Source organism: Manihot esculenta, chromosome 16, assembly GCF_001659605.2.
Source record: "Manihot esculenta cultivar AM560-2 chromosome 16, M.esculenta_v8, whole genome shotgun sequence".
In the NCBI taxonomy this organism is placed as follows: domain Eukaryota; kingdom Viridiplantae; phylum Streptophyta; class Magnoliopsida; order Malpighiales; family Euphorbiaceae; genus Manihot; species Manihot esculenta.
This window is the reverse complement of record NC_035176.2, coordinates 12,050,092-12,059,205: the sequence shown is the minus strand read 5'-3', so window position 1 is coordinate 12,059,205 and position 9,114 is coordinate 12,050,092.

Here is a 9,114-nt window from a genome sequence, read left to right as displayed (position 1 = left end):
TTTGCAGGATTGAAACCCATAAACTCAAAGAGACTGTCTGCAGCATTCAGCAAACGTAGACATAAGACATTCGGCCGCCGAACACAGCCCACATTCGGCCGCCGAACCCCACTGCTCTTCAGACACCAGATTCTGTTGCACCATTTTTGCAACACATTGCGTAGAAGGAAGACGTCCTTCGGCCGCCGAACCCAACTGACTTTCAGAAGCTGAATCCATCGCCACAGTTCACTCCGCAAACTGAAGACCTTCGGCTGCCAAACTCAGACACTTTTCGGCCGCCGAACCGCTCACAACAGAATCCAACGCAAGCAAGCTCTTCCATCCCGCCTCCTTTGCAGTCAAACCCAGAACAGTACCTTCCAGATTCTGAAGAATGTAAGGATGATCTCCTTGAACAAATCTTCCTTGCCCAGTCTGATGAACCATGGTATGCAGATATGGTAAACTACTTGGCCACAGGTAACTTGCCTTCTGACATGCCAAAGCACACTAAAGATAAGATAAAGAGATGCCAAATACTATGTTTGGGATGAGCCATATTTGTGGAAGCATTGTGCTGACCAAATGATAAGGAGATGCATTCCCGATCAAGAAATAGCCTCTGTACTTACTTTTTGTCATTCATATAGTTGTGGAGGACACTTTGGTCTAAGGAAAACTGCTCATAAGCTACTTGAAAGTGGCCTATTTTGGCCCATCATGTTTCGAGACGCTTTTCTGTTTTGCAGGTCATGTGCTAGGTGTCAACAGACTGGAAATCTGAGCAAAAGAAATCAAATGCCACAAAACCCCATCATGGTCTGTGAGGTATTTGATGTTTGGGGCATAGACTTCATGGGACCATTCCCACCATCCTTTGGATACACTTATATCATCCTTGTAGTGGATTATGTGTCCAAGTGGGTGGAAGCTAGAGCAACTAAGACTGATGATGCCAAGGCAGTGGTAGACTTTGTGAAGACCAACATCTTTGCCAGACATGGAGTACCAAAAGCAATCATCAGTGATAGAGGGACCCATTTTTGCAATAGGATAGTGGAAAGCCTTCTCAGAAAACACAATGTCATACATAGGACATCCACAGCCTACCACCCTCAAACAAATGGGCAAGCTGAAGTATCCAATAGAGAAATCAAAGCCATCCTTGAAAAGACGATCTCCCCAAACCGAAAGGATTGGAGTACAAGATTAGAAGATGCTCTATGGGCCTACAGAAGAGCCTACAAGACACCCATAGGTATGTCTCCCTACAGATTGGTCTATGGAAAAGCTTGTCACCTTCCAGTTGAACTTGAACACAAGGCCTACTGGGCTGTAAAGAATTGCAATATGGACCTCAAAGAAGCTGGATACCATCGCAAGTTGCAACTGCAAGAGCTAGAGGAAATAAGACGAGATGCATATGAGAACTCTTGGAACTACAAAACAAAAACCAAAGCCTCCCATGACAATCATCTTTCAAGAAAACAATTTGAGGTCAAAGATAAAGTCTCACTATTTGACTCTCGGTTGAAACTGTTCCCAGGAAAGCTACGGTCTAGGTGGATTGGACCATTCATGGTAGAACATGCCTACCCACATGGAGCTGTAGACATCAAAAGCATAGAAACTGGAAAAATCTTCAAAGTGAATGGACATCGTCTGAAACCATACTTTGAAGGATTCGCAGTACAAGTGGTGGATGAAATTCCACTACAACCACATTCTGCCTAAGTGATCATGCCATGCACACCACACCCCAGGGGAGTATTCAGATTCCTTTGTTCTCTTTTTCTCTCCTCTTTTACATTGAGGATAATGCATGATTTAAGTGTGGGGGTGCATATCTCCCTCCCTTCTTCTTTTCCTCTTCTCTTCCTCTTCTTCCTTTATCTTCTGCGATTTTACATGCTTTCAGATTGCAAAAATTTTTTCTTTTCTCCATTCAGTCTTGCATTTCTTTCAGTTAATTAGCCACAGTTGAATTTTAATTTGTTTATGCTTTCAATAAAACACACACAACCACAACCTTCTTCTTCTTTTTGTTTTGCTCTACTCAAACTGATGAACTATGTTGGATGAGTTTTTCTTTCCATGACCCCATTGATGTGATAACTCTTTAAACTTATGTTGAGTCAATTGCAGTGAGTTATATTCATGTTTGAGAATTGCCTTTTGAATTGAATCCTTGAGTTTGTTATGGTGAAAAATATATTGATGACCCTCAATTGATGAGAATAAATTGAAAATTGTGTGAATGAACCTAATGTGACTTGATTTAGTAATTGGTGTTGATTTGCCCAAATCATTGAGAGAGAAAATTAGCAAAGGCAAAGACCTCAAAAGCACAAAAATCAAAAACTGTTCCAATGGTCAAAAGACTAAGAATAAAGTTAGTAGCCACTTGGAAAGGTGACCAACTGAGTAACTGGGGGTGGGTATCACAAATATGTACCTTCACGTCAAAAGGTTGGTGACTTTTTTCAAGGAAAATCTAAGTACAAAAGCCTGAATAAAGTACTTCAAGGTAAGGGCAAGTCACTCTGAAAGCTATAAAAGGTCTTAACAAACATGTGCATGTATGGTCTCTCTTGAGGAAAACAAATCCTAGCCATAGTAAGCAAAGGGAAACAAGGAAAGAAGGTGAGTAATCTTCATGCATATATTCTTCACTGCAATGCTTCAACATAGGGGTTTAGAGTAAGAGCTTAAGTGGAAATAAGGATCTAGAGCAAAGAAAGCTTATTTGACTATGTTTATTTGCTTGAGGACAAGCAAAAGGTTAAGTGTGGGGGTATTTGATAAAGCATATTTTAGCCCATATTATCATGATCTTATTGATGTTTATTTGCACCTATTCTACCTAATTTTGTGGTTTTAATCATGTTTTACAGATATTAGGTGTAAAGGAACAATTTGGAGAAAATGATCGTAAAAATGCCAAAAAGTGCCAAATACTCAACCACCTTCGGAAGCACCTTCGGAAGCACTTTCGGAAGCCGAAAGTCACCCACTTTCAGAAGCACTTTCGGAAGCCAAAAGTCCAGTCCAGAGGCGAAAGTCACCCACCTTCAGCGGCACCTTCGGCCGCCGAACCTTGTGTTTAGAGCAGAAAGTCCAGCCTCCGAAACTCATCTTAGGCGGCCGAAAGTGCCCCCGAACAGTCTCCTCCTTATCCAAGAAGCCAAATCTTGAAGATCACATGTTTCCCACTTAGTGTCATGCACATTCAAAATTCAAATCAAGGCTCCACCTTCCTCTTTAGTGCATGAACAATGTGAAGAAGGCTTCTTGAACACACTTGGGCATCAATCAAAAGACCAAAAAGGGCTTGCAACTCCACACATACACATAGAAGACTCAAGGGCACTTTGGGCAATCTCTACAAAGATGCATGGACACCCAAGAAACCCTAGGCAGCCTCTCAACATCTATTTAAAGGCCTCAAAAAGACATGAAGAGGCAGATTTCATACACCTCTCCTCCAAGGAATTGGCAAGGCTTCTCCAAGGGTTCTTTCCCTTAGTTCTTCATCTTCTTGCATTCTTTTCTTTTATTTTCTGTTTTGGTTCAGCCATGAGTGGCTGAAACCCTTATTCTAGTTGAAGTTTGGTTGAAACTAAGGTTGTTTAAAAGGTTATGAGATCTGAACATAAAGTGTTTGATTTTGGTTTATTCAATATTCATGCAATTGTGCTTAATTCTAAGATTGCTTTGTTGTTTTGATCAAATTGGCCACTTAATTCTTGACTGCAAAGTTAATTGATTGTTGGTTAGGATATTTGTTAGTCCGTAATTGCTAGAAATATTCTGTCCATAGAACACTTGGTGTAAAAACTAAGGAATTGCATGATCTAGCAACATCTCATGCGTTTGAGTAGCTAGGATTGGATCTCTCTCATTCTTTATGCAATTGACAATTGTTTTGATGCTTATGGCCCAAGGACGTTCCTTGGCAATTTGTTAATTAGTAATTGATTAGAGGACGTTCCCTAATTAATTTGATCATAAGGAGAGACATGGAGGTGAGAAGCATTTTCCACCCCCATAACTAATCTATTGAATGAATTAAGAAAACCTAAGTTTCAATGATCAACCCAAGCAACCAAAGTGGATTCATATCTTCAACTAGACCTTTTCTCATATTGATTTCTTCTTTTATTTTAATTACTTGCTGTTTTAATTGCTTTCAATAGTTGTTAGTCAAATCATCTCAAAACCCCCTTTTTACTTTCATTGCACTTTACTTTGATTCAGCTTTCAATTACTTGCTTTCAATTGTGTTTTCAATTAGTTCTCTTGGTCTTGATTGAGAAAAAATAAATAGGTAATCAATTCTCTATGGATTCGATCCTTCACCACTATCTGCAGTTGTAAATTGTTGATAACCAAGAAGGTTATTTTTGACCGGCTTCGACAACCACACTGTCAGATGGACACTCATCTCATAAGCCTTAAGGTGCTCTAGATCCTTCTGAAGTTCTGGGCATATAGTTGCCAACATAAGACATCCAATGTCATTAGAACCATCCATATGCTTCTTATGCTTGTTCTTAACAGCATTAGTAGCATCAGCAGGAGGTAGTTCTGGAATAGCTTCATCAAGCACATAGGACTTTTTCTCTTGCTTGAGAATAATTCTCAAGTTTCTAAACCAGTTAACAAAATTAGTCCCATTTTCTTTCAGTTTATCCGTCTCATGGATGGATCGCAGTGATAAGGTGGAATTGTTATTAGTAGCCATAATTATCTACAAAATATGCAAATATAATCAATTTAGTAAATTAATGTTGAGGTGATAATAATCTTCCACTAAAATATAACCATAAAAAATAATAATATTTTAGTGGGCTAAGATCCATATTTCACCTAATTTTAAGTCAGCTTTGGCATGACGCTTAGAATTAAGTTATTTAGGTAGGTAACTCCTTACCAATTACATCTAATGTAACTCTTAGATTATGAGGTGTTGACATCATATGTCAAATGCATGTTATACCCCATCTAATGCCTTAGGCCCAAAATCGTTTTGATAGCCTAATTAAGCCTAACCAAAATTAAATAAATGAGTAACTATTACTCATCCTATCTTCTAGGATAACCTAAGCACTTTGCTTTGGCAAAACTTGCATTTTGGTGATCTTAGTCTTGATAGATATTTAATATATGGATGACATTAAAACTTAAAATTTAGAATGAGGGTTCAACTTTCAATTTTAATTATTTTGTCTTGCATATATATTTTATAGCATCTTATATGCATACATATATACAGACTATAGTTGTAATACCCGGCTAGACCCCGGCATCGGAATTCCTATTTTTCTAGTTGAATCTCGGATGTTGGAAATCTCTAGAAGGGTAAAATATGTTTTACTAAAATATTTTCATGTGTTTTAAGGTTTTAAGTAAGAAAGAAATTGAGTTTTTGAAAGAAAATGTTTTGGAGGAGAAACCCAGGTTCGGCAGCCGAACCTCATGTTCGGCTGCCGAACATGGTGGAGTTGCGGAGGCACTTTTAGCTTCCGAAGGTGGTCTGGCCAGCCACCTATAAAAGGCCCCTTGTCTGAAAATGGGTGAGTTTTTCTCTCTATTTTTGGGCAAGGTGAGTCTCCGCCACCCCTTTTGGTCGATCTTGTGTTTTCTCCTTAAATTCTCCATGTTTTGACAAGTTTTATCTTGGTTTTGAAGATTGTTGAGTTAAATCGAAGTTTTGAAGCTTGGAGACCCCGGATCTCGATTTCTCCCATCTCCGAGTTTGGACCGCCTCTCCTCTCGTTTTTCAAGAGGTAAGAGTAGATTCTACCCTTTTTTTTATGTTTTTAGTAAGTTTTGGGGGGGGTTTTAGAAAGGTTTAATGCATGATTAGGATAGTTGTAAATGTTAGGGTTTATGTGAGTTAAATGATGCAATGTATGTCTATTGTTTGTTAAAATGTGATGTTGTTGGGGTATAGGCTAGTTTTAAGCCCCTAAATGCTTAAGAGTGTGTTTATACGTGTTTTTGCATGGTTTGGTTAGATTGGAAGGTTTGGTTAGCTGAATTAGGGAGAGGAACTCGAGTTCTGCCATTCTAGAAGAACTCAAGTTCGGCAGCCGAAACCATGTTTGGCCGCCGAACCTGCCTGAGGAGGCAGTTTTGGCTGCCGAACCCTACCCCCGAAAGTTTGGACTTTCGGCTCTGGAGGGGACTTTCGGCCGCCGATCCTGCTGCCGAAGGTGACTGAGTTTCGGCTCTGGAGGGACTTTCGGCCGCCGAACCTGCCGTCGAAAGTGCCCTGTTCGGCCTTCCTTTGCATGCTTTCTATGATTGTTTTATAGTGTTTTAAGGGGTTTTTGGGGAGTTGTTTAGAGTCATGTTAGTGTATGTTTGGTCCCTCATTTGAGTCCACCTGTGTAGGTTCGGACTCGAGGAACCGAGTACCCCAGCAGTGAGACAGCTGCTTCAGAGTCTTCTCAGAGTTAGCCTGAGGTGAGTAGAATGGATCTTTATGTTTCAAAGTAAATAAATTTTGAGCATGTTCATACGTCATGAATGCCATGATATATACTAGGTTGTTTGCATTAGAATTCACGAATATGTTGCATTGCATTCTATGATGTTGATGTGGATGGATGTTGGATGATCCATTAGCCCTTGATATGATATGATGACGATGATACAGTATGTAAGACCAGTGAGGCCCATTCTACGCCCCTGGCACAGAGTAAGAGAAAGACCAATGAGGCCCATTCTATGCCTCTGGCATATTGGAATGTTATGTTATGTTATGTTAAGAGAAAGACCAGTGAGGCCCATTCTATGCCCCTGGCACCATTGGAATGTGTAGAGGGCTATTGGTGACAAGTTCATCCTTGATGTGATTTATTTATGATGTGATGCATTCCGTGAAAGCATATCGTGAAAGTATATGTTTTAATATACTATTTTACTATTCTGCTCATTGGGCTCTAGTAGCTCACCCCTTTCCCTTAACCCCCAGGCTTGCAGGTTCGGGATAGATCAGGAAGTCAGAAAGAGTAGAAGTATTGTGTTTGTAATAGTTAGTTGTGGACATGAAGGATAATGTAATGTAATGTATTGCAAGATATTGTATAAAATTGTACTGAGGTTTAGTATTGTGCTTGGCCCTAATGTTATGTTAATCCCCTCTTTGTACATGATCGTTATAAAATGTTTTATTGTTAAGAAATGTTGACCAAGCTTGATGTATGATATGATGTCCCACTAGAGCATTTGATGAGGGCTCTTGAGTGGGGTTTATGTTATGATTATGATGTATGCAGGTCAAGCTTGGTGAATGAAAAAGTTTGAAATTTTTATGTAAATGTATGATCATGTATGGGATTTATCAGGTATGACAGGTTGTATGTTAGGCTTGCTACGGGTCCCGACGACCTTAAGTCGATCTGGATCTTAGAGCCGGTAGCGGTCCGATTTCAAGTCGTTACAGATAGTGCATAGTATCTCATACTAATATATGACAAAATAATAAAACTATTTTACATAGTTATTTAAATCTAACTTATAGACTAAAAGAAAATAATTTTAAAATTTATTTTCTCATTTAAATTTTTTTTATTTTAAATTTTCAAGGGCAAAATTGTATTTAGGGCATCATCTTCTTCCTCAGGAAGAAGCCCTAGCTGCCGCATGAGAATCTCTGCACATGCGTTGGCAGACCAGCTGCCATCACTAAGGGAGCTGTGATCTCACGGAATCGCACCCACTTCTTGCGAGTTCGAAAGGTTGCCGGACACTCGCTAGATGCCTAAAACTCGGTTGTTGTTGGTTGCGCAACACTTGCGCATCTTGCTGCCCAACGTGACACAAGACCAAAAATTCCTTCGCCGACGAGATTCGTGAAGGAAAAATGAGATCCCTTACTTCCTTGGTCTCCATCGAGGGAGCAACTGGGCGCGACCACCAAGCCAGCTCTCAAGAAGGCCACGCCGTTGACCATCGCATGGCGACAGCGCATGCCAACGAGAGAGACGCAATGATGGGCTCCACATCGACCATCGTTGGGCATGACGTGGTCCTGTCATGTTCTGATCACGAGGATTTGTAGATTTCAAATCTTAAATTCCTTTTATTTTTTTTATTTAAATTCATTAATTTAATTTTTCTAACAAAAATTGCCTAAATGATTCGATCGTTCATCTACAAATTCTTCCATAATTATCATGCCATTCAAAAGCATATATCGCATATATCACATCAATCATGGCATAATTAACTTAAACGAAAAGCACAGGTTGGCTCTGATACCACTGTTGGGAAATCCCAAGATTATTGTAACCCAAATTGTGCAGCGGAAAAATAAAATCTCGGATTTCCTTTCCCAGAATCCGAGTGCTTCATTTATTTCACAAGAAGGATATGAGACTAACCTGTTAATCTCGTCCAAAAGATACAATGGCAGACTGATGGTGCTGCTTTTTCAAACGAATACCCTTTATGGTATCCACACGAATATCTTGTATCCTTCTAGAGTGCTAGCTCTCTCAAAGATGGATAGATTATGTGCTCCACAATCTGCAACTGTTAGATTGAATTTTTTCCAAAAATTAACATCATCTCCACAATTCGTAGAAGGAGTATTTATATGTTTGAGTCTTTTGTTTTCCCACAACTCTTTTCTCAAAAGAGTTGCGTTCAGAACCCACTATCACAATCTCGCAGATACTCAAATATCTTATGTGATAGAGTCCTTTATCTGTAACAGTTACAGATAGACTGCAGATCTTTTAAATATTATTATCTTATAATAATAAATAATTAATAATAATAACACTTTATTATTATTAATTAATGATTAATAATAATAACACTTTATTATTATTAATTATATTAATGGGCTTTGGGCCATTAATATAGCACATCAATAACGTTCTTTTGTGTGTGACCCAATAGCCTCACATTAATTGGCAATAGGCCCAGTCCCACAAGACCCATAAGTCATAAGTGGCCTCTAGCAAGACATTATGACTACCCAACTAATATGAGGATCAATAGTCCGATAAAGCCTAATAAATAGAACATTTATTAATCCCTTTGTCATACGATATCTAGTTTGAACATAAGTCATGGTCAATGTCAAACTTATAATGTTCAAACTTATGCTTTCTC